This window comes from Panulirus ornatus, chromosome 6 (genome assembly GCF_036320965.1).
Source record: "Panulirus ornatus isolate Po-2019 chromosome 6, ASM3632096v1, whole genome shotgun sequence".
NCBI lineage: Eukaryota > Metazoa > Arthropoda > Malacostraca > Decapoda > Palinuridae > Panulirus > Panulirus ornatus.
The window spans coordinates 7,072,495-7,099,373 of record NC_092229.1 but is presented as its reverse complement, the minus strand read 5'-3'; the positions used below and the strand labels follow the sequence as shown (position 1 = coordinate 7,099,373).

The 26,879-nt window shown below is 47.7% G+C and overlaps 1 pseudogene; it reads right to left on the bottom strand.

Annotated features, from left to right (window-relative positions):
• The window catches only part of LOC139749032 (uncharacterized), a 542,729-nt pseudogene that overhangs the window by 181,441 nt on the left and 334,409 nt on the right, over positions 1 to 26,879 (bottom strand).

Genomic DNA, 26,879 nt, shown 5'->3' with positions numbered 1-26,879 from the left:
ATACTGAGGTCTTGTCTGTTTGACATGGAGCCTAAGCTCATCCACCTCTGACCTTCTGGGCCTTCACTAATACCTCTCCATCTATTTTTGCTTTCATTTATTTAGTACCAATAATTCTGCACTGTTCTTTTTCTTCTCTCTTCATACCGCCACTTCCCTCACTCGGCTTCATACCCTCCTCCTCCTCCTCCTCCTGAAGTTAGTTTACATGTTTTGTCAACGTTCTTCCGCAGCGGGTCCTCCCGGGGCCACTCCTGCCTCCTCCTTCCTCCCCCTCTGTCCCTCAATCTTAATCTTGTCACACAGTTGGCCAGCCACTGGGCCCAAATGTCCCTCAGCCTCAACTTGTCCACAACCAGCTCCTCTGTGCTTCTTCCCAGCGTTTCTTTGCTCTCAGTGTTCCGTCCGCTGTTACCCCTGTATTTTCTTAATATTCATCCATCGTCATTTTATCTAATTATCATAAATTGGTTAAGATTTTCTTCCACTTGTCTCTCGAATCTGCTTATCACCTCCAAAATTCATCTCTTCAATTTTTTTTTTTCCCCTTTTGCTATCTTATTTATCCTATTGTCTAAATCTTGCACACCTTTTTGCTTTCCTGATTCTAAATCACATACAATGATCTCTGTTAGCGCAAATCCTTCCCAAGTTCTTACCCTAAACTTGTAAGATCTTAAGAGATTCGCTCGCCCGGGTCTAGGTCTCGCTCGGGCCCTTATCTTTTGACAACTCTAAATGCGACTGAATAGTTCTTACGTTAACTTCTGATATCTTAAAGAAAAAAGATTTGTTTATCGTTACGTGTCCCCCCCTGCTGGGGTACTCTCGTATACCGACCGCCTCTCTGTGCACCTCCCGCTAACCTAGCAATCCCAGCCCAGTACTGTAGTACCCAAAATTACTGTAGGTATTCCAGTGCCACAACAATAGCGTTTATAATTACTTCCTGGTCTCAGTTTCCTATTTCAATTAGGTCTTTATATTCTTTATCATTATCCTCGTTTATTTCTCATCTCAGTGTCCCCCCCAGCACACACTTTGGTCACATTGTACTCTCTGTTACTGTCTTGATTACTCCAGCAGGTGTGGCGTTGCTTAAGCCACGATTTATCAAGTCAGTTCTCCATCTCGTCTCTCTCTTTGTTTCTAGATCTAGTATCTGTATGGTATCTATTGGCACAAAGGTTTTCTGTGCTCGATCCAGCCCACATAACTGTAGACGAAGATGACTGGTAGTGTACCCCTCTCTTTTACTCATCATAACTACCCACACACGACTGTAAAAGGTCTTGACTGGATGCAATTGTACGAGGGAAAACGAGATATAAGAATGATAATCTCAATGAACTCTCACATCGACCGTGTCGAATAGCCTGGTCCTTGGGAATCCAACACCTTATTCTAGACGTAACTACATTTCTGATCACAAGCCTACTTCTCGATGGAAGGCGTTGATTCTCTTGGTGTTAACCTGTGCTCAAATGTGTGCAGTGAGCCTTTCTCCCATCAGCGTTTTGGATCATGACAAAATATCTCTCTCTCTCTCTCTCTCTCTCTCTCTCTCTCTCTCTCTCTCTCTCTCTCTCTCTCTCTCTCTCTCTCTCTCTCCCCTCCCTCAAAGACGAACAAACACCCACCCAGCCCGAGTCCCCACGTCCTAATTCCCTAATCCTGTTCGTTGTGGGCGCGAAATATGTGTTCCACGGCTGATGGAGTGTCGAGGGCAGGTGGCCGGGTGGTGACTGACGATTGTTTATGGTGGGGTGTAGTAATCCACACTTGGGGTGGGAGGAGCGGGGGAGGGGGATCCAATCCCTCCCGAGACCTTCTCTAACACCTTATGTTGGGTGGAACATATATATATACATCTGCAGCCACTTCATTCCCGACGTCTATTCTACGCCTTGTGTTGTGTATGCCATCTACCCAGCCCCTTCACACACCTTTTCCACGTCTTATGGTGGGTGTACCATCTATCTAGCCCCCTCCACACACCTTTTCTACGCCTTGTGGTGGGTGTACCACATAATCTAGGTTTTCCAGACACCACCACTACACCTTATGTTGGGTATAATGTCCACGGGACCCAACTCCATCCCGACACCATCCCTACACCTTAAGTCGGGGTCTACAATACACCATCCTTACACCTTAAGTCGGGTCTTACAATACAAGACAAACACGTCCTCCCGACACCACCATCACTACACCCCTTACGTTGGGTGTAATATACAGGGGAACCGCCTCCTCCCGACGCCATTCCTACAGCTTATTTAGGATGTAAGATACACATCGCGACACCTTGCGCACATCATCCTGTGTTGCCCGTGGTACGAATACCGTGGTACGCTCCTACCAGGGAACAGCAGCAAAGGTTGGGTCTGGCTTTGTTAGCGTTAGTAAATGAGTTACACAGACTGGCATGGGACTGTTGCTGTATTTGTATCTGTCCTGGTAAACAAATGGATAAATGAATAAAGAAAGAACGGTTTATTGAATCCAGGCGAATCAGTGTGTGCGTGTGTGTGTGTGTGTGTGTGTGTGTGTGTGTGTGTGTGTGTGTGTTTTATGATCAGGTCATCCCTTACTCTACTCTCCTTCATGATGTCCAGCTTCATACCCTCTAAACTCTCACTGTAACTCATCTCTCTCAATTCTCTCTTCCATTCTTGTTGTCCTCCTCTAGACTCAACTAGTTCACCGTGCTTCTATAATTGTTGTGGCCAAACTTGCGAGGCGCGTATATTCTAGTTCTGGCTGAGTATCGGATGTGAACACATCTCTGACCATTTCTTGATCCATGTTCGTAACTGCACTCGAGCCTCCTCTTGATCAGCAGACAGTTTGTGGTGTCCTAGGGTGAGGGTGAACGACACTGGCGACACAGGTTAACTACACTGTTGACTCCCAGTGTCCCTCGACCCTCTCCTATGTGTGTGTTCGTTAGTACCTATTTGTATTTATGGTGTGTGTGTGTGTGTGTGTGTGTGTGTGGAGGGGGGGGGGGGGGGATGGGGAATTCACACTCGTGTTGCCCTATCTCTTCTCTTGCATCTTTACCACGAAGGGCTTTTGTTGAAGTTCCCATTTTTTCGTGTTGACTTCCTCAACACTTAGTTTCATCTTCCCTCCTCACTGTCCCACAGCTCTGTCCCTTTGAGGTTATGCTTCCTCACGTCCCACTTTCCTCGCCTAACATCCAATTACGTTCTCTGGTTCTGGATTCTCCTCCGACTCTACGCAACTGTCTAATGATAATATCGTTGTGGCCTCCTCGGAATATATATATGGTCATCATTTCTCCCCTCATCCCTTTTTTTTTTCTCCCCTTCTCTTCCAAAATGGGTAGATCGATGGCTTCCTTCCTCTCCCTCCCTCCCTCTCCCTCCGTAACTCATGCCTCTCATTTCCGGTACCCTTGTTCCAGCCTTTCTCTGGACCCATTCCAGCAGTTTTATGTGACCCAGCAGGTGAGGGGAACACGACCTTTGCATTGTACTCCACCTCTCGGGTCGAATGTACTACGCTGATATGTCAAAGACCATGTACTTGGAGGCAACTGTTTACGTTGACCAAAATACATTTTGGTCTCCCAGACGATCGACTTCTCATATGTATAGTCGTGGTGACACAAAAGCGTGAGTTGAACAGCTGAGTTCTTTCTTATACAGTACTCAGCGTTTGGTTTATCTAATCCCTTTTCTTCTATCTTCACAGCTGCCTCCTCCAGGGTTTAGATTTCGTCGGCTACTTGTGCGTTCACCGCTGAATTGGATCTTGTCCAATCCCTTCATTCGCATGACTCTATGATGACCAGCAGACATCTATGATTGTACCTCGTCTGGTAAACCATTCACGGGGATCAAAAATGAAAAAATAAAAAATTGTGGAGGAGCCAGCAGTAAGCCCTGGGTGACCCCTCTTCACATCCTCACTCAGCTTGAGGATTCCCATCCTCCTCCCTCGACATGTCCTCTTTTTCTTTCCCCAGTTCTTAGATAGACGTCAGTCCATCCCTTCTCTGACGCCAACTTAAATGTCTAGGCTTCACCGTCATTCGCCAACGGTGAGCAGTCTCAAAATGCCTTCTGGCGATCTAAGAACCATTTTCGAAGATGTTTTCTCTTTTTTCATACAGTGTCGTCGTCTTTCCCTTCTGAAGCCATGGCGTCCACCCTTTTCCAGCAGCTGGCGTGGGTCAAGATTTCCTCCACGGTCGTTGGCGCTACTTCTGTGTCGCCTGCGTGGCGTGGAAGGTAACGTAGGGACGACTCTGTTCGTCGCCCGTCGTCCATCGTACGTCCATTGTCCCGTCGTACAGACGTCGTATGAGCCTCCTTACGACCTCCTTACAACTCTGGTCACAACTTGAAACCTCTTGACAAATACCCATCGGATTTTATCTAGTTATTTCCTGCGTACGTAGGGTAATAAACGCCATGAGACCTGCAACGCTAATCAGGATACGGCATGAGTTACGCCACCTATAAGCAAATTTCACCTGTAACATCACATGGCTCATAACATAAAGAGAATTTAATCCTTGGTTATGAAGCTTAGTAAAGTTTGTTTCTAAGTACCTATAGAATCAAATGGCCTATGACCTCTACGGTATATCTCGTTTAATCGTTTTTCCCTTTATAGAAAAGCTTATCCTGGCTCATAACGCTTTTTCTCTTGCGTTAAATCCATCCACCTGCTGGTAGTTAAACACTGCGTTTATATCAGCGTTGACCTGATATTTACCAACAAGGTGATTGACGTCGGGCATACAATGAATCAAAATGCATTTCAGCCTTAAATGTGTACAGTCACTGTCAGGATATTGTTATCTAACAACCCCTAATGCAAAGTGTTCAGTCGTTACCACTGAACAGCTTGTGTGTGACCTGGCCTGACGTACCATAACCTCTGGAGGATGACAGACTATACCCATTACCTTTACCGTAATCAATAACATCTAGTTAACTGTCATATTCTTTTCTGCATTCTCAAAACAATCTTTTCACCTCCCCATTTTCAGTTTCACTCACAAGGAATCATTGCAGGAGACGAAGAGCGTTCCAGGAAAGATCATCCTACGTTGGCGCTACACTAGTCTCTCTCTCTCTCTCTCTCTCTCTCTCTCTCTCTCTCTCTCTCTCTCTCTCTCTCTCTCTCTCTCTCTCTCTCTTTCTTCCATGCCTTCGTTGGGAGTGATTCTCAAATAACACCACCTTTGGTTTGTCAAGCGGTTCTGCCCCGACACAGACACACACACACACACACACACACACACACACACACACACACACACACACACACTCTCGCTGAGTGCAGACGGTGAGACGCCATCAGATCCGAGGCTTTATACTGGTCCGCCATCTTCACGGCCTCCCTTACCTCCAATGGATTCACTTCAATATCTTCAAGGGCATCTTCCTCCTCCCCTGGCTGGAGGCAGTGGGTCTTCTGAATCTTCGAGATTACACACACACACACACACACACACACACACACTTTGGAAACTTCTTGTTCACCACTTGGAATGTATAGATGTGTCCTGTGTGTATGTGTGTCAACAATTCTCTCCTTTCAGTTCTTATGCTGTGGGTCTGTCCGACGTGAATCCATGTAATATTTCAGGGGTGTCGCTTTGACTTACCCGATATGTTTCTTATGCACCTCGTCTGTCTCCTTTCTTTATATGGTGTAAGGAATTCTGGCTCTGTTGTATCTTTCACATACACTCTGAATGCTGTCTCTTATATCTCTTCCCCAGGGAAGTTTTCAACCAGCTTCTATACGCCTCCCCGTTAAAAGATTACAGTCGTTCTTTCCTCACATCATTCCAGTTCACCTTCTGCTGGCGTAGTGTGCACACCTTCTGACGCCCTCGTGGTAGATTCAAGAGAATATGTGTCAGCACCTCCCAGTTCGCAACTTCTGACACTCTGCCACCCAATATGTCTTCTTACACCAAGTCTTTAGATCTCTATGGATACCTTACACATATCTTCTTAACTGATCCATCTCCCTGGTTTGAAGTACTTCATCTCTTACTATGTAATCTATTTCAGTATAAAGTGAACGCTTTATCCAAGAGAAGGTTTATGATTGAGGCTTTGAATCTTAGGATTATAAGACCTGAAGAATGAATCCAGAATTGAGGATACGTCCTCACCTCTATGGCCAGTGGCCTGATAAACCTAGGTACAAAATGGACTTCAAGACTAAGAATGGTAACCCCACACTGCACGTATCTCTCCTTGAAGCTTCTTACACCATGGCGATGTTTCCTTCGTTACCTTCCTCAAAGATTTCTTCCAGTTCATCTGATCTTTTCAGAGATCTGAGGCAGTGAAGGGAAAATAGACGCAGTTGATGGGTAGGAATGGAAGGCAGTGGAGTGAACACAGACAGTGTAGGGTGGTTATTACGATCTTATCAAACACCATATTTTTCTAAGACTGTGAACTGAAAAGTGTGCTATTTACCACTGGGATTCTACGGTTTCGTCTCACCAGTGGGGTTGGACTCCCTCATCGTCTGGCCTCTCCTGCTCCTGTCATCGTACTTCCCTTCTCTTGTAAACCCATAGACGATACCGACACCATTTGTTAGGTCTAGTCTGAGCACTGCTCCTGGTGTTTACTCAGCTCTCGGTCCACCAATGTTGGTTGTGGTTTCCTATGGTTTCTGAGGCTTGATGAGGTACATTTGGGGACCAGAAAAATCTGCGACACTTCATCTGAAGAGTCTATGGAAGACAAGGTAAAACCTGCGAGATGAGACGATGATAAAGTAACGGAAGGTCTTTGTTTCAAAATTAGAACAGTTGGAGAATGACTGATGGACATCACCAATGCAAAGAATGAGGGAAAACAGGTGGTAGGGTGGCCATGTACAGGATCGTATCTCACTAATCTTTTTCGTAACTTTTGCGAAGGTCATGCACATATTCTCCATCAACTTATGCAATCGTTCAGCTTCTAATAAAAACTATTGCGAGCCTCAGTGAAAAAAATTTCCGATTATTACAGCCATGTCCCTACAGCAAACATCTACCTACTGAAGCTCTCGTATCTGTCGTACAAAATAAACGTCTTACCTACAATACAAAACATGTTGGGGTTACAGAATGGGTAATGTAATTTCATCACACAGATGTGCCATAGACTATAGGGCCCACAGTACAGTGTAACCTGTGAAGATTCTTCAACGTACGTAGTTTTAGCCACTTACTCACCAGAGCAATGTCCTGCGTAGGGTAATAGTCTACATGACAAGAGGTCTGGTGAAGCAAGAATAGGGTTTAACGAGAGGTGGAATATGAAAAGTGTCTCGTGGCTGAAGCCAGTCACCAAGCCTAAAGTCTATCAGCAGGTTAACAACAGTATCTATCATGTGTAGAAACTGTATTAATATCCTAGATTTGTTGCTGAGTTGCTGAGAATGACGAACGAGCATTATGGCTGACACATGTATGACGGGGGGGATGTCTCTCAAATGTAGAGACTGCCTATGCAGTGAAGGCGTGATGGCACTGGTGGCTAGCACTCACATGCAGTGATATATCGACTCCCCCTCATGTGTGACACAGTGATCTCCCATGCAATGATTAAGCTCCCCCACTCGTGTGTGTGTGTGTGTGTGTGTGTGTGTGTGTGTGATACCACTTGCCAAACCCTTATGAAGTGATCGAGCCCGCTCGCCTCCTGTATGATAACACGAGTCCTACGATCACCCTGTGTGTGTGTGTGTGTGTGTGTGTGTGTGTGTGAAGCTGAGACGCCATCACAACACACACACACACACTGGCAGGCTGGAGGTATCACCGCGGCTTCCACGATACGAGCAGCGGGCCCGTGGAAAACCTCACACCACCCACCTTTCTTCTTCTCCTCGCTGTCCTTCTCGTCGGAGAAGGGCGAGTCCGGCTGGTCCCTCTCGAAGGTGTATTCGGAGATCTGGTAACGAGGCGGGGGGCCCGGAGTGGTCACCACCGCCGCCGGCCTGTGGTTGGCGGTGGCCCGGCGGTAGCTGGAGGGTGTGGCTACCTGCTGGAGTGGTGGAAGTCGTGTCCCTGAAGGCTGGCTTGGCTTCCCTCTCCCTGCCGCTGGTGCCCCCTGCTGCTGCGTCAGCCGTGCTGGTGTCTCCTCCTGACCTCCCTCTGGTGCTGCAGACTCTCTTCAGGCTCCCTCCAAGACTCCTCGCGCCCTTCCCTGCGTCGGAAGACACCCTGGGCGCCGTGCCGAATATTCCGCCGTCAGTGTTTCTCCTCCCGACAGGCCCGTTGGGGAGAGGCAGCGTCTGGAAGGACACGAAGAAGGAATTAATACCATCAGTCTTGGTATGGAGGTGGCGTGTGTGTGTGTGTGTGGTATATGTGTGTGTGTGTGTGTGTGTGTGTGTGTGTGTGTGTGTGTGTGTTTGTCCTCATTCACTCGTTAGCACAGCTTTACCTTTCGTCTTCCACGTGACGAGCGTGAATAAGATCACGCACGTCTGGCAGCGTGTGCGAGTGTTGTCCTGTAGTCCTAACTAGCCTACGGTTAAGGGGACGAACACAAAGGTTTCTGGCAACGAATGAAATGGAATCAAAGTCTCTTTTAAGGCAGTCATTTAGGGACGCTATTCTTATGAGCTGATTCTCTGCAGACGACTGTATTGCTCTAGATCATTAAAGCCAGTTTCCTGTGATGTAGATGCCTTACCCTCGCGTGTAATCCTCTACATCAGAGGTCACTATCTACAACACAGGTAATCCCCTCACATCACAGGTCATTCTTTATATCATCCCCCAAGCCACGTCCTCCATCAGAACCCCTGTACATAAGGCCTGCAGCGCCAGACCGAGCATAAAACACGACCAATGTCCATATCAAAGCTACTCCGACATACAAGAACACATTATCCCTACATCCACAGTGACAACAGTGTGGAAGGGACGCTTGCTGAGGTGCTCCTCCTCGCGAGGCTGCCCTATACAAGGGATATATCGTTTACCCCAGTCATATACGTGTGACTCATTTTTTTTTCTTTTTTTTTTTAAGAATAATCTTACACGCAGAATGCTGGACTTGCACAGCATTCGTAAGAACAAACACCCACCCACACAACACACACACACACACACACACACACACACACATCAACTCGAAGTCCCACCGATGTTGATAGAAGCATCCACATTCGCCCAGGGGAAATTAGAGCCAAATATCACTCTCTCTCTCTCTCTCTCTCTCTCTCTCTCTCTCTCTCTCTCTCTCTCTCTCTCTCTCTCTCTCTCTCTGTACCAACAGAGCACGTAACATCGCCACGATTGCCTCTGCCACCACCCTCCCTGATTAAACCCCCCACCACCCACCCACCCACCCCGCGCGCCAAGGTCTACCGTATATATATACGATAATAAGGAGCATGTCATTAGCAACTTTGCCTGCCACCCGGTTCAGCCAAAGGTTCATACAAGTCATATGCAGCTCGGCACTAGTCAACATCTAGGGCGTATGATAATTTCCTGACTATGGTTTATTCTCAAGAAAATGAAGCACTCATGACGAGGCCACACTCCCAGTGACGGGAGCGCATTTTCTCGAGCGAGATGGGCTGAGTTAAGCCATAAATGTAGCGACGTTTCATTTCCGTTTCAGTCTGTGGGGTGTCTCTCCAGCAGATTATCCCTGTACATCACTGACATACATTACAGCTGGATTAAGCGAAATTTACCGCCACACTTCAGTTAACTTCGTGAACTTCACGGGATGGCATGAACTAGGGAGCGACCAGCGTTCTCTCGAATGGCTCTCGTGTTGTATAGTGCTAATGTCTCGTCTCGACGAAGGTGCGTAAGGGATTAATACGGTCCACCAACCACCAGTCACCCACCCAGCGTGCGGCGGGGGTGGAGTTCGAGGTCGGGGCAAGAGGAACCTGTCGTTTGCAGTCTTCGGAAGACACCGTAATCTGATGTGTGTACCTCAACCTCCCCGTCCCCACCAGCCTGTGTGATGTGGTGGTGAGGGAGGGAGTGACTGACACTGCTGCCAAACGATCCAAACTATGCTTCACCTAGCTGGTCACCCAAACTGTAAAACACAACAGCAAACCGCACAAAACACCGTGATCTGTGTGTACCTCAACCTCCCCGTCCCCACCAGCCTGTGTGCTGTGGTGGTGAGGGAGGGAGTGACTGACACTGCTGCCAAACGATCCAAACTATGCTTCACCTAGCTGGTCGCCCAAACTGTAAAACACAACAGCAAACCGCGCAGAACAGAGCATTCAGAACAATCACTGGCTGCCTAGCAACCACAGACACTGAACACATGCCCATCGAAATGAAAAGAACTTCCAGTACAATCTCGCCTCCAAATGCTCGGTATTCAGCTCTTGGCAGCTGCCACTCTAAAGCCAACCGCCAGTCTTGCACAGAAACAATATAGACTCACACTTCATCAACTTATAGTTACAGAACCCTCCTCTGCTTAACAAACACACACCGATACAATCCGACAAGCACTAAACGACTTGCCTACCCAACCCACTCTTAAACACCACCCCGCTAAGCATACACCCATGTGAAACTGCACTCCCTAGACATATACGAGTTATACTTTCTAATCAGCGTTTTGGGCCCTACCCATCTCTCTATCATTACAAAAATACACTTCCAAATACAGCAAGACTCGTCATGCCCAAGGTGAAGCTTATATGTTGAAGAGAATAACGCTTCCATTGCCCTGTGCTCATCACACACACACACACACGCACACACACACCACAACCACATATTTCATGACCTGCGATGTCGCTCATTGACGTGCTCGGGGTCCATGATGAGATTATACTTTTCGTTCAGGGATAATGACACCACCTGGTCAAAGGTGACTCCTCACTGGCACATAGAGTCCGGCAACACCAGGCCACTAAGCTACAAAAAGAGGAGGTAGCTCTTTGATTACCCCCTCCCAACAGCACAGAAGTCTTACGGGCATGAGCGACGTGCAAGACACGCGAGTGTCCACAGACTATCTCTCACACAGAGCAGCCAGCCTGAACTGCTTTCCGACGGGAGGTGAGAAATGGAAAATCGGGAGATGTTGCGTCGCTAGAAATATATGAGAAATATTTCGCTCATCCAAATTTCGCCTCGTGAATCAGTGGCAGTACTGTCAGGCCTTTGAGTGGAGTTTTCGTTTTTCTTTCTTTTATTCGTGCCGCCGTTAACGACTACTGTATTGTGCACTCCAGGTTCATCCTGTGAGTGGTAGAATAACAGGATTATAGAGGTCACACCCAGAGGTCACATACACACACCCACACACAGAGACACACACACACACACACACGTAAACATACATACACTATCATCTACCAACACCAGTTATCAGATAACTGTATCATACACTGTTACACAGAGTTGGTTCACTATACACAAGATTACAGTCTTTCCTATTGTGAATCTATGTACTAGATACAAACAAAAAATCTATATACTATCAGATTTCAAGATATATGTAGTAGATACAAAAAAATGGATGTAGTTCAAATTTTTCGATATCTTATCTCTAACAATAAGGTGTTGTGCCATCTCCAGCAAGGGGTTCCTTTGGATTTATCACTAAAAGGCTTTATCTTTTCACAGTCCAAGACACAGCGTTCTAGTGTGTGCCCATATCTCTCTGGCTACAGACTTATCTGTGCACACGACCAGCATCTCCTGATGAAGCTGTGGTCCAGGCATCACGCGCCTGGGTTCCGGAAAACTACGTAGGCTATCAAGATGATTCACAATCGCATCCCGAGCCTGAGGTTGTCCTTGTGAGACATCCAGACAAAACGTGGCTCAAATATCCGGCCATATCACCTGTCGTGGGTGATGACGCTGACGTGGAATATTCATAACACGCGTCGGTACAGAGAGATAGATAGATAGATAGATAGATAGATAGATAGATAGAGAGAGAGAGAGAGAGAGAGAGAGAGAGAGAGAGAGAGAGAGAGAGAGAGAGAGAGAGAGAGAGAGAGAGAGAGAGAGAGAGCGTCCAGGAGGCAGGAAGCCATCCCTCTCACACAGCTGCTGACACGCCCGACACTCGCCAACATGCTCTGCCTCTCACCTCTTCGCCTGATGGCTCCTGCAATAAACACCTCACCTCAACGTTTCTTGTGGAAGCGACTTTTAGAACTTTCACATTACATGCACGCGCGTGCGTGCGTGCATGTGTGTGTGTGTGTGTGTGTGTGTGTGTGTGTGTGTGTGTGTGTGTGTGTGTGTGTGTTAGAGCAGCACCGTGACAGTCGTCATAGGAAGTCCTACCAAAAGAGGATTAGCGAGGACGGTAGATTGAGAAATCCTCTTTGGACTCGTCTCTTCCCCACACACACACAGGAGGAAACCTCCACCTTCTGTTGCACACACAGGAGGAGACCTTCGCCTTCTGTTCCACACACAGGAGGAGACCTTCGCCTTCTGTCGCACATCTCCCTGGTGAAACCTCACCTTTATTCATTTTCCTTATCCTTTTTATTGTTTCTTCATCGACCCTACAGTCAACTGATGGTGGTCAAGAGTACAGTCACACAACTCAGCATCGCAGGGCTACCACCCAAGGGGTTTGGAACTGAACTCCAGAGGGAGTGAGTACAGGAAGGTGGTCTGCACAACAGACACAGTCTCAAGGGCCGGTGGTAAGTGACAGTTCACAACCTGAAGGTGTTCTTTCCCTCTGAATCCAGGACCTCAACTTGGTCCGACGTGTTTCATCCTACAAATCAAGTTAGCAGTAAGATGATATTTCCCCCATTCACTTACATTATATTTCTCACTTTAGACAGACCTGTGTGGCCAGTGAGTTAGACTGGTATACCAATGGTCCTGAAGGCCAGAGACATCAAGGTCATCCCTGTGAACACCTACCGTCATCATGTTTTATGGTGAGGTGTTTCGACTCTGTCGAAGGCACCACCACAGCCACCGACCGCTGCTCTCACACAGGCAAAAGTTTCGCTCAACCCCGAAGTGATATTTGTATTTTCCGTCTCCCTGTCGCCTCTCCCTCCTCCCTAACGTCTGTCTCCATAGAGAATGGTACTTGCTACCACGTCTACTCTGGCCAATCCTTGCTCCATCATCTTACCTGAGGAACCATCAGTTCATGATCTGGTCAGATGAGAGTTACCTCTCTAATGAAAGGTTCTCCTTAGGTGTTTCAATTGCGATGTATACGTTAATCCTCTCTCTCTCTCTCTCTCTCTCTCTCTCTCTCTCTCTCTCTCTCTCTCTCTCTCTCTCTCTTCCTCGGACTATCAAGACTGTGTTTACCCTTGCACAGGCACTGCAATTCTTGGCAGCTTCCGTGTCCATAACACTCACAAGATTAAACGTTCTTCTCATATTGATCCCGAGGGAGTAACGTGGAAGGGGTGGGGGTTAAAAAAGAGAGTCTTCACGGAGACAACTTTCTCTTTTTGGCTTCTTCAGGCCGTGCAAGAGAGGAGGAGGGAGACCCACAGAATGCAAACAACACCCAGAACAGGCAAATGCTGCTGTAGCTGTACTAGAGATAACCTCTTCATAGTCCAAGACAGTCATTTTCAGAGGCTAAAAAAAAAAACCCATTGTGGTCTGTAATGATAATGTCTTAATGTAACGTTTCCAGCAGTGTCATCCTACCTCAAGAGCCCTCGCTCCTGTCCCTGCAGCAGGGGGTGTGAAAGTCTCCCTCTTGTACCTTCACCAAACGGAACATTTCTACCCCCCGACGATCATCTTCTTTGGCTATACGACCTCCTGACCCTACCTACCCTCAGGACAACTGAATTCATCCTCTGATGTGTGTTGCTTGCTCTCCGGCAACCAGACTCCAGCAACACTCCCGGCCAAGACCCCCTGTTAACACACTTGGCCAAAACCCCTGTCAACACCCTTGGCCAAGATCTCTGTCAACACCCTTGGCCTAGACCCCCATCAACACCCCTTAGCCTAGCCCTTTCAACATCCTTAGCCCTAGACCCATCAACACCACGATCTAGACCCAATGAACACCTCTAGCGCAAATCCATCAACACCCCAGCCTAGACCCCCATCAATACCCTCGACCTAGACCCCATCAACACCCTCGACCTAGACCCCATCAACACCTCGACCTAGACCCCATCAACACCCTTAACCTAGATTCCATCAACACCCGCAGTCAAGATAACATTCCCATTATAATTCTAACCGAACGTGTCATCGTCTTCGTCTCCATCTCTCGTCGCAAGCTCTTATAACTCTTTCAGACCAATGCAAAACATCCTCACCTCCCAGTTCTCAGAAAACACCTTACCTCAGAGAGAGAGAGAGAGAGAGAGAGAGAGAGAGAGAGAGAGAGAGAGAGAGAGAGAGAGAGAGAGAGAGAGAGAGAGAGAGAGAGAGCCACAGGCTCCGGGGTGCTGCTACATCTAAGCAACGAGACATAAGAAATCTCACGATTTACATTTAACCTTTAAACACACGGTATGAGTCTCAAACCCAGCCATCCTGCTTTAGGTCTCCCTGTCCTCGCTCGCAACTTTGACTCTGCTCTCTCTAACTCCGGAGAATCTTTTCCCGCGCTGCTCCAGAGATCACAAAAGCCTTTGACAAAGTTTGGCATAAGGCTCTTCCCCGGGATTCTTCCCTCATATTAACCTTCCAGCTTCTCTCATCTTCTGGATCTATTATTTTTCTCTCTCCAGCCACAGAAACGGCAGCTGAACCAAAATCTCAACTCTTCAATCTTTTCTCTCTTCTCCCACTAGTGACGGGAGTTCCCCAGGGCTCTGTCTTTGCTCCAGATCTCTTTCTCTGAGAGTCTCCTAATGACAGTAAATTACTCCCTCACATAGAGACCACTGTGGTCCTCTAGGACTTCCATCCGAATGCAGCTTTCCTTCTCTCTCTCTCTCTCTCTCTCTCTCTCTCTCTCTCTCTCTCTCTCTCTCTCTCTCTCTCTCTCTCTCTCTCTCTCTCTCCAGAAAGCCTCCGTCCATCTTCCCTACGGACGACGCGAATATCAATCCTCCTCTCACGTCCGATCTTACAGTCACTACACACACTGTGCCACGAATATTAAGTCTCGTAGAGGCGGATGCAACAGGACTCCAGGCCTTCCTCGACCCTCTGTAGCCACCTCTCTCTCGTGTCCTCCCGAACACCACCACCCTTACTTACACCCTTTATGTACACGGTAAACACAGCCTCTGGACTCGACGCTTATTCAAAACTCACCAGTATTAAAGCCACCTAGAAATCTTGACTTTCCTCTCCCGTGATCGTTCATAGCCTAGCCTCTCCTACCGGCTGTTCATTCTTGACAAGAGCCACGTTCATCATCACGTAGAACACCTGTTCAAACATGTGGCGAGGAACATCATAGTCCTAGTGAGGGCCAGGATGAGGAGGCGCCATCCTAAAGGTGCGTGGCTTCCCACACACCACGACAACCTTCCCTCACCATCTCTCACTTTTCTGGCCATTGTTTGGTACCCTTTTCTCTCACCAACCCGCCCCTCCCACTTTTTTTTCCCCCTCCTTTTCCTACGCTACTCTTTCATGGTCGCCTCCCGTACAGAGCGCAGCTTGCTGTGCCTCCCTCGTTCTGGGCCGACGTCGACCCGTCACGAAAATGCTGTTGGCTTCCACCTCTACAATGCCAGACCATTGTTAACCCTCTCCGTTGACACCATCCCGCTTGCACGACTGCGGTTTCATGAGGGGAGCAACTGCGTGCTTTAGGGGGAGGGCATCGTCTGCCAACACCAGCCGTGGAGGGAAGGTTCCCTCCTCTGGCGTACGTGGCGCGGGGTGAGTGTGTGTCATTGTGTCGAGGCCACGCACCAGGTTATACCCTCTCAATAGAGGGAGTGGGAGGCTGTGGCATTCGGGGAAGAGAGGTAGTGTGTGGTACACTGGAGACCCAGGGTGAGACGAGGGGTCGAACTGAGGGAGAGCGGGAGGGTGATGTGTGTGTGTGTTTGTGTGTGTGTGTGAACGCGGGAGATCCAAAGGGAAGGATGACGTCAAACCCAGTATTAGCGTTCAAATGGCTGACGCTTAAAAAAAAAAAACGTCATAATAGTTATTCTTAATGACAATCACGTTTGCTTTTATAACAATAATAACTGATCTAATTTTTCCCTTAGAGAATATATTGTCTGGTATTCAAAGATCTCATTATATTTATTTGCTGAGAGCGAGTATCAAAGAAGACAAAATGAAGGGAAAAATCAAGCATACTGATACAGGCATACTGACGGTGAGGTATAATGACGGTAAAGTATAATGACGGTGAGGTATACTGACACAGACATACTGCCGGTGAGGTATACTGACGGTGAGGTATACTGACGGTGAGGTATACTGACACAGGCATACTGACGGTGAGGTATACTGACGGTGAGGTATACTGACGGTGAGGTATACTGACGGTGAGGTATACTGACGGTAAGGTGTAGTGACGGTGAGGTATACTGACACAGGCATACTGACGGTGAGGTATACTGACACAGACATACTGACGGTGAGGTATACTGACGGTGAGGTATACTGACACAGGCATACTGACGGTGAGGTATACTGACACAGGCACACTGACGGTGAGGTATTCTAACAATGAGGTATACTGACAGTAAGACATACTGATATTCAGGCATACTGATGGTAATCAGGCATACTGCTGCTCGGGTATCTCAAGCTTTTTCCTATAACCTTTCGACCTTTACGTCTCAGGTCTACAGACACCTGCTGGGCTGGGATTAACACATGACGTTATATTCATGTGTGTGTGTGTGTGTGTGTGTGTGTGTGTGTGTGTGTGTGTGTGTGTATCAGGCGACAGAGAGCTGCATGCAGTGTGCTAATGGAGGTAACAGAGAAGTGAAGCAGCGGACGTATTGAACGGCCAATAGAAACAGGAGATGACCAACAGAGAAGCGAAGCAGCTAACAGAACAACCGACACATACCCGTTGCAACAGACGGCGACACGAGAAACCAAGATAAACGGCATGACAGAATGACGAGCAGGATTTCCTCAAAGACGACAACAGGTGGTCAACAGAAGGAATCAGCAGAGACAGACTGCAACAACGGCTGTTGGCGAGAATCAAAATACCGTTGAACGGCGCCGAGACAACAGCAAACAGATGAAAGTTTCAACATCTGGCACGTCACAACAGAAGGGAGATAATTAGGATCAAGTACTGTGAGTTATGATTACATTAGTTCGTTAATCACTACAGTGATCAGAAGCAGGTGGCTAACACTTCTGGGAACTCCTTGAGGGGGGCTAACTGGGACCTCATTCAATATGTACACTAGGAGCCCATTCAATGCTCACTCGAGGGTAACTTAAGGACCTCCTCCTTCAGCGTCGACCTGGAGCTTCCCCCACTGGGGAACTGATCAGCCTAGACACGCATGCCGACCCCTCCGACGGGAGGGACGTGGCGACCACCACACAGCAGAGTGGCAGCATCTCCGACGGAGGAACCTGGCGACCACCATACAGCAGAGGGGCACCACCTCCGACGGGAGGAGCCTGGCGACCACCACACAGCAGAGGGGCACCACCTCCGTCGGAGGGACGTGGCGACCACCACACAGCAGAGGGGCAGCATCTCCGACGGAGGGACGTGGCGACCACCATACAGCAGAGGGGCAGGACCTCCTACAAACGTCTGCCGAATGAAATGTTTTGGACGAGTGACCTACACTCCTAGGTTACCTGGGGAAGAGGCGACGCTAATGATGGAAAACTTGTAGGATGTAGGAGACTGGGGGAGAAGAATCCTTTTTCCTTCGTCCTATAAGGGCGTGCCAAGATGTTCAGTACGAGACAACACATATGAATGAATCACGTATATTTTTCCTATTCTTTTTTTCTTTTTAAACACCATCACCAACTTAACAACACTTAAGGTCCTGGCATCACACCACACTTTGAAGACATCTGACGTGCACGAACCAGATTCCTGGATCAAGCGACGACAAACTGCGACAGGAGGGAGTTAGAGACACAGCTAGACGGGAGGGTTGGCTCAGAGGAAGCCCCAGGCTGGCTGGGGTTGGGGCCGAGACGAAGACGAGCCACTGGCGTAACCGGTTTCCCTTGGGCCGAGGCGAGCATTAGGCTCTCCACCTCGCTACAGCTTCTAAGACCAGGCCACCGAAGTTCAAACTGAATTCAGAGGATTCTTATCTTGCCCCTGGGACACACACACCCTCCTCCTGCGGTCGTGGTAAAGAGGTTTAGGAGAGGGGGAGGGGAAGAGAGAGAGAGAGAGAGAGAGAGAGAGAGAGAGAGAGAGAGAGAGAGAGAGAGAGAGAGAGAGAGAGAGAGAGAGAGAGAGAGAGAGAGAGAGAGACTCATCCACAAAGGATGTCCCACTCCATTCCACCTGCGAGGGTACACTACAGCGGAGGTTAGCTGTTAGACACAGTCCTCTAACCTGCTCCTCCGAGGTAGTGTCCACAGCCACCAGGCTCAAGCTGACAGGGTTGAAGTACCCTTTCGACCTGAGCTTAAGCTGACAGGGTTGAAGTACCCTTTCGACCTGAGCTTAAGCTGACAGGGTTGAAGTACCCTTTCCAGACCTGAGCTTAAGCTGACAGGGTTGAAGTACCCTTTCGACCTGAGCTTAAGCTGACAGGGTTGAAGCATCCTTTCCAGAGCTAAGCTTAAGCTGAGAGGGCTGAAGTATCCTTCCCAGACCTGAGCTTAAGCTGACAGGGTTGAAGTATCCTTCCCAGACCTAAGCTTAAGCTGACAGGGTTGAAGTACCCTTTCCAGACCTGAGCTTAAGCTGACAGGGTTGAAGCATCCTTTCCAGAGCTAAGCTTAAGCTGAGAGGGCTGAAGTATCCTTCCCAGACCTGAGCTTAAGCTGACAGGGTTGAAGTATCCTTCCCAGACCTAAGCTTAAGCTGACAGGGCTGAGTATCCTTCCCAGACCTGAGCTTAAGCTGACAGGGTTGAAGCATCCTTTCCAGAGCTAAGCTTAAGCTGAGAGGGCTGAAGTATCCTTCCCAGACCTGAGCTTAAGCTGACAGGGTTGAAGTATCCTTTCCAGAGCTAAGCTTAAGCTGAGAGGGCTGAGTATCCTTCCCAGACCTGAGCTTAAGCTGACAGGGTTGAGTATCCTTCCCAGACCTGAGCTTAAGCTGACAGGGTTGAAGCATCCTTTCCAGAGCTAAGCTTAAGCTGACAGGGTTGAAGCATCCTTTCCAGAGCTAAGCTTAAGCTGACAGGGCTGAAGTATCCTTCCCAGACCTGAGCTTAAGCTGTCAGGGCTGAAGATTATCCTTCCCAGACCTGAGCTTAAGCTGACAGGGTTCTTCAGTACTACCTTTCCACCCCCCCCCCCCCCGCCCACCCTCGTAGCCTCAAGCTCAAGCTGTCACAAATCTTGAAGATAATGGTCGACTGCCACTGTTAAGAGCACCACACGTCTGTTATCTGTCAGGGGTTTTGCTGTCTCCTTTTTTTCTTTCTAAGTACCTTGACTGCCCCAGGTCAGAGCTGGTTGCGTGCAGTGACTCTTCCAGGTCAGAAGGTCTTGGCCAGGTATACTGCTCCAGGTCCAAGGCCCTCACCACCTCTCCTCCCCACTCCTGGTCAGATACACTGACTGGTCCAGGTTAGAATCTCCTAGCCACGTCCACTGACCCCCTCCAGGTCAGGATATTCTGGACAGTCACACGTTTCCAGGTCAGGAACTCCTCCCTGACCTGGTACATGAACTGCTTCAGGTCAGGATCTCCTGACCAGGTACCCCTTTGACTCCTTCAGGTCAGAATGCCCTAACCACAGACAGACTCTTTCAGGTCAGAGCCTCCCCTTGGTCAAGCAAAATGCTCCAGGTCAGACCACCCCGTGGCCAGGTAAAGCACTCCAGGTCAGGAACTGATCCGCCACAGCGTTAGGTCGTCTCATTTTAAAGTTCAGAGATCCTAGCGCCCTAGTGACACTGGCTGTTACACCATTGTTGTGAAACCCTCCTCCCATCACTCAGTCCACAGCTTGGAGGGGACGGGGCGTCTTCGTCCTCCTCCTCCTCCTCCGCCTCCTCCTCCTCCTCCTACACAGAGCTCCTGGCAACAGTCGCAACTGGAATAAAGAAAGGGGGGGGATATCTTTGCTGTATTTCCAGAGTCTGAAATACTCGCTGACAACAAGCCACCACACGAGGCTTTTGCACCACACTGTCCTGAGCATCACCGCCGTCAAAAATCTTTATAGGGTCTTTGGTGGGGTCGGTGGTACAGCGGAGTGCACTTCTGTGTCTTCCAGTATTCACAGCTACTACCTCCGTCTTCATGTTGGACCTGATGTCCTCCAGGAAGGTTAGGTTCGTTCATAGCTTCCGGCTGGACGAAGACACACACACACACACACACACACACACACACACACATGTAATTTCATCTCTAGATTTTATGGGGAAACTTGGCGCTGCTCCGCCCGTATGGGCCAAATGTCTTGTGCTTCCGTTTTACCCGCAGTGAACCTTGTGGTCTTTGGCTCAGACGAGTCCATGTGCGGTCATGGTTCCTCTCATAGGTCATGTGGGAGGGGCGTGGGTTCCTCTCATGGGTCATGTGGGAGTGGTCATGGGTTCCGCCGCTGGTTAAGGTCACGTCGGGGTCACTAGATGTCCTACGAGATATAAACATGTATTCTTGTGTCTTTGTTATGAGGTCATACTAGTGGGAAAAACTCTGTTGGAATATTGTTACAGTGAGGGAGGCACTCGTGTTGATGACGGACTCACAGGAGTTTGGGTGAGAGGAGTGTGTTCAGCGAGCACATCGTCGCCCTCGAGTAAGAAACACTTAGATTATTAATTGTGATATTCGCCCACGACTGAGTGCTTGTCCCTCACAACTTCGGTCCTTCAGACAGCTCTCCTTGTGAGAAAGTTTGAGACATTTCTTTTTTTCCCACTCCTCCTCTTTCTTGACTTCAAAAACAAGAAGAGCTTCTCCTTCCTCCTAGAGAATATTATCACTTGCCACATTTTCGGATTAATCTTTCCTCCTACGGAGGAGAGTTATAGGGAGATGCTATGGCCATTTTGGATGCTCACGGCGCCCTTATGTGTGTGTGTGTGGGGGGGGAGCTGCAAGGTTTCTAGCGTTGGGAGTGAGGTGGTGAACTGTTGTCTATGGCGAGGACGAGATCATCTTAAAGTTTCTATAAGGGGGGAGAAGTGAGACGCTGCTAGGATTTTCTAGGGTGACGTTGGTGCTGTTCTTAGGTTTCTAAGGTGTGGTGAGGTGGTCTTTAGGGTCCGAGTCTAAGGCGATATTGACACTAGGTTTCTAATATGGATGGGAGGACGTCTGGTCCTAAAGTTTTGTAAGAAAGAGGTGCTAGAGCCCCATCTTTTCTAAGATGGAGGTAAACAATGTGTCTTGAGATTCGCGACTGTACCGTACGTCTTCACGAGAGAGAGAGAGAGAGAGAGAGAGAGAGAGAGAGAGAGAGAGAGAGAGAGAGAGAGAGAGAGAGAAACACATGTTTTAGTTTATCCTAATGGTCCCTCCTCCTCGAGTAGAGCTGGTGGAGTGCTCCAAGACATCCTTGATTGCTCATCTGGTGTCGGCTTGTCTACGAGGAGGTACAGCCACGGCGCTGCGACCGACCCAGGTGAGGAAGTGTGTGTGTGTGTGTGTGTGTGTGTGTGTGTGTGTGTGTGTGTGTGTATGACCCCAGTGAACATAAGGGGCTGACAGGGTCTGCCCCACGCCCCAGGTGCAGCGTGTGAGGGACTGGCAGGGGTTTGCTCCTACTCATGGGTCTTGATGCTGAGGCAAAGGATCTAAAAGGAAGTTGAAGAGGATTACATATGAAAGCAGAGAGGGAAGGAAAAGAAGAGAGGACAACAGAAAGAAGGAGGGAAAGAAAGAAAGAAACGAAGGATGAAGGAAGTGAAGGAGAGGAATACAAAGAAGGAGGGAAAGAAAGAAAGAAACGAAGGATGAAGGAAGTAAAGGAAAGGGAATACAAAGAAAGAGGGAAAGAAAGAAAGAAACGAAGGATGAAGGAAGTGAAGGAAAGGGAATACAAAGAAGGAGGGAAGAAGATAATCGTAGATAATGGGAACGAAAAGTCGGCAAAGGAAGAAGATAAGGAAAGTGAGAGGGAGCGAAACAGAACGGAGATAGTGAAGGTAGAAAAGATAGTGGGAGAGAGTAAATCCAGAGGGAATGGAAGGGAGGCTAAGTAGAAAGAGGAAGGAGGTCATGGAAGGGAAGAGAACATTAGCAAGTGAAGAGGAAATAAAAGATGATGATAGCAAGGGAAAGACACGAGAGGGAGAGGCGAGACATCTGCTGTCTTGTGATGGTGGTGGTGATAGTGGTGGTGATGTGGTGGTGGTGGTGGTGGTGATGTGGTGGCCAATGTATACCTGAACCTTTCAGCGTGTGAGGTCAGGTCAGGTCAGGTCAGGTCAGGTCAGGCGGCCTTCCGAAGATAATAACTACCTTGATAATAACTGGTTAACCGAAACTGTTCGTAGTAGAACAACATACGACGTAATGTATAACAATTAACCGACTGGCGGTGTAGGAAATGCATGAATGAATTACGACGTCCACCACAGAAAATGGAATGAACAACTGTGAATAAACCCCTCCGACCTCAGCGGAAATAACTTTACTTATCATCGTATTTCTTTATGTTGTACGTCCATTTCTGTTGCACATCTCTATGCCACTGTCGTCTCTGTGTCTGTGTCTCTCTCTCGAATTCAGTATCTTGCTCCTAGCGTTTCCCCCAGCTGTGACCCAGGGCTATGGAACATTCTCATTGGCACGTGAATAGCCCAAGGCCACGGTGTGAGTCTATAAAGACCAGTTTATATGTTATAGTTGAATCGTATATCGTCTTGCCTCCGGGGTTATGGGGGTCGGGGTCAGGGTCAGGGTCAAGGGTCGGGAAGTTAAGGACTATTCCCTGTTGCGATTTCGACCCCCCCCGGAGTTAATGCCAGGGACGAAGTTAATGTTACAAGTTGTGTATTATCATACCTCCCGTAATTTCCTTGCTGGCCCACCACCACACCAACCACCACCACAACCACAACAACCACCACCACAACCACACCCACACCAAGCACCACCACAACCACAACCACAACCACTAAAACGCCAACGCAATTCTGCAGAGCACCCCCCCCCCCCCTGGTAACCCATTCACCCACTCCCCCTTGGGCCTGGCAACCCCTTCCCAGGGGCCTGGCATATGTATATATATATATATATATATATATATATATATATATATATATATATATATATATATATATATATATATATATATATATTATGGGAGTAATTAGCCACATTTAGACAACTGACTCAAGCTGTCTGACAATCTGAGCCGGGAAGTCTGGCAAACTGTGTCGGATCATCCATCACCCAGCAGGAGCAAAACGCTTAATGGAGACTCCGAGAATCTGTTACTAATTACTCAATATATAATAGGAAAAAAAATGATTAATACAGGTTTTTCTAAGGCTCTTCATTTCAGGACGTTCGTAGTATCTCACTGAGCAATGTCGGTATACAGACCAGAAAAAAAAAAATGTGATCGTTCTAGATTCGGCACAGATTGTGAACATTTGCGGTGTTTATCTCACACTTACATCCCCGGACGCTCACTCATCCTCATCCTTACACTTCTATCTGTCCTTATCCTCGCCTGCCTGAGTATGAGTGTACACAATCAGTTGCAAGATTTTAACCTCTTAGATAAAATCGTATCAAACCCAGTGTGTAACGGTACGACCCTTAAACACGAAGATATGACCCTTGAACACAACGGTACGATCCTTGAACATAATGGTACAACCTTTGAGCACAACGGTACGACCCTTGAGCAAGAAGGTACGACCCTTGAGTATGACGGCATGACCCTTGAGCACGACGGTACGACCCTTTAGCACAACGGTACGACCCTTTAGCACAACGGTACGACCCTTTAGCACAACGGTATGACCCTTTAGCACAACGGCACGACCCTTTAGCACAACGGTATGACCCTTGAGCACAACGGTACGACCCTTTAGCACAACGGTATGACCCTTGAGCACAACGGTATGACCCTTGAGCACAACGGTACGACCCTTTAGCACAACGGTACGACCCTTTAGCACAACGGTACGACCCTTTAGCACAACGGTATGACCCTTGAGCACAACGGTACGACCCTTGAGCACGCGGCACGACCCTTGATCACGACAGTGACACTCGAGCACGATGATAGCAGGGTCGGGTCGAGGGTCACGCCCGTCACACTTCAGGGTCGCACCGATCGGCCACGGGGACATGGTTTCCTACGACTGGATCTCTCTCTCTCTCTCTCTCTCTCTCGATCTCTCTCTCTCTCTCTCTCTCTCTCTCTCTCTCTCTCTCTCTCTCTCTCTCTCTCTCTCTCTCTCTCACCCGACTGTGTCTGCTACTGTCCCACGATCACATCCCGGAACATGACGTGTGTGTTCCTGAGTTACTTCTGTGTCTTTTCGTCCATGTGGAACACAGAGGAGATTTGCACTATGAGAAGGAGTCTACCTCGCCTGAGGCTTCGTAAAGCGAGTTTACCTCGCCTGAGGCTTCGTAAAGCGAGTCTACCTCGCCTGAGGCTTCGTAAAGCGAGTCTACCTCGCCCGAGGCTTCGTAAAGCGAGTCTACCTCGCCTGAGGCTTCGTAAAGCGAGTCTACCTCGCTAGGGCTTCGTAAGGCGAGTCTACCTCGCCAACGAAGCGAGTCTATCACGCCAAAGGCTTCGTAAATCGCGTCAACTTCGCCAGGGGCTTCGTGAAGCGAGTCTACCCCGCCACAGGCTTCATAAAGAAGGAGAGAGGATAGTAAGGGTTACGTAATTAAGTTAATACCATAAAATATTTGTCTAACTGTGTTTTAAACGTCTTGAGAGTCTCTATAATCAAACAGGGTTACGTGATTAAGTTAATATCAATAAAGTATTTGTCTAACGGTGTTTTAAACGTCTTGAGAGTCTCTATAATCAAACAGGGTCATGTTATTAAGTTAATATCAATAAAGTATTTGTCTAACTGTGTTTTAAACGTCTTGAGAGTCTCTATAATCAAACAGGGTCATGTTATTAAGTTAATATCAATAAAGTATTTGTCTAACTGTATTCTACACGTCATGAAAGTCTCCATCTTGACCATACATAACAGAAATTAGTACACTGTTCTACGACCCAACTACCATAGAAACTATTACTTTCGTAGTGATGCATTTCCTTCCCTTTATTAACTTTATCCTTTATTTCTGATCATTGTTTCCTCACCTAACGTGAAGAAAACATCTTGAGTTATGTGGTAGAAGAAAAAAAAATGAAATGATCAAACATGGCGAAAACTGCTGTTGGATGTCCCCGAAGTTTGAGTTTTATTGGTGAGAATAGTTTTTAATCCCTCAATCTTCCTTCAAAAAGGTTTTATTTCTGAGTAACAGAATTACCTCTGTTGTCCACTGGATTCGTTCTGCTCTTTTTCTTTTTTTCTCTTCGTTTTCTAATAACTCTGGGGGACCAGACATGAACAGATGAGGAGTCTGGTGTGTATACAAGAAGTCTCCCTGGTGCTAAAGCTCTATAAGGCTGAGGAACGAAGGTACTAGCACGCTAAACCTGGTGCTGAGAGGCCTGGGAGAGCTGAGAAACCAAGTACACAAGATGAGTCTACTCAGAGCTGAGGATACTATGTGGGGTTTAGGAACTCCGTCCATAAGGTGAGTCTATTTGGTGCTGAAGATGTGTAAGGATTATTAAGATTTCACCTGGTGCTGAGTTCATCTGGTGCTGAGTTCACCTGGTGCTGAGTTCACCTGGTGCTGAGTTCACCTGGTGCTGAGTTCACCTGGTGCTGAGGTCACCTGGTGCTGAGTTCTACTTGATGCTGAGGCTGTGAAACCTGAGGAATATATATAAGTCTGTCTATCTCTCCCTATGTCCAGTTTTCGAGGCCTGCCTTAGCTGTGACATTCCTTACGTGATGTTTACGTTCAATCCTCCTTTTTTCTGTTATTGTCTCCACTGCGTTTTTCCCATTAAACTTCAACAGTAGTTTTTTTTTCTCATATGTTGTCTGACAAACTTTCTTTCCAGATTCGTTTGGCTTCACTAAGGTATGGTGCGGTTTCCCTTCGCCCCGTCTTCCTCATTGTTCCATGGGTTCATCAGGTGTGAGGGAGGAGAGAAAACATACTCACAATCCACCTCATGCAAAATAGAAATGAGGGGAAAAATGACTAAGAGAACAAATACAGATAATTCTTTGTGTTGAGTAATCTTTTTACTTGTAGGACCAAGTGTCTCTTATATACGTATACTTTCATCAAGAGAACAAGTATACAGACCTTCCTTTGACAAAACCATGGTTACCAAACGAAATACCTTTCTCTCCATCCAAAGTTTCACGTTGGATTTATGAAGTACATACATTTCTCCTGTTCCTAAGTCTCTTTCTGACGGTGTCTGGATTACGAACGTAGATAATCTTTAATACTTTCACAACATTGCTACAGGTATGGCAAGATGTCAACCACGAGTGAACAATCTTTGAACATCTAAATTTACAGAAGTCTTCTCCACATCCATTACTCGATCCTGGCTTACGTAGACTTCCAGGTACGTAGACAGACAGACGACCTAATAATGACGTAGCTTATCTAGCGAGTTCGTCATAAAGCGAACACGTTATTCCCCCGAACTACCTACAAAGTTCGGAAGACACAGTCATGAGCATTAGAAAATCGTGGTACGTCCTCAAAACGGGACTATCCATTCCTAACGTAAATTCCGACTTTTCGCACTCTAAGTCCAACACGATTTTC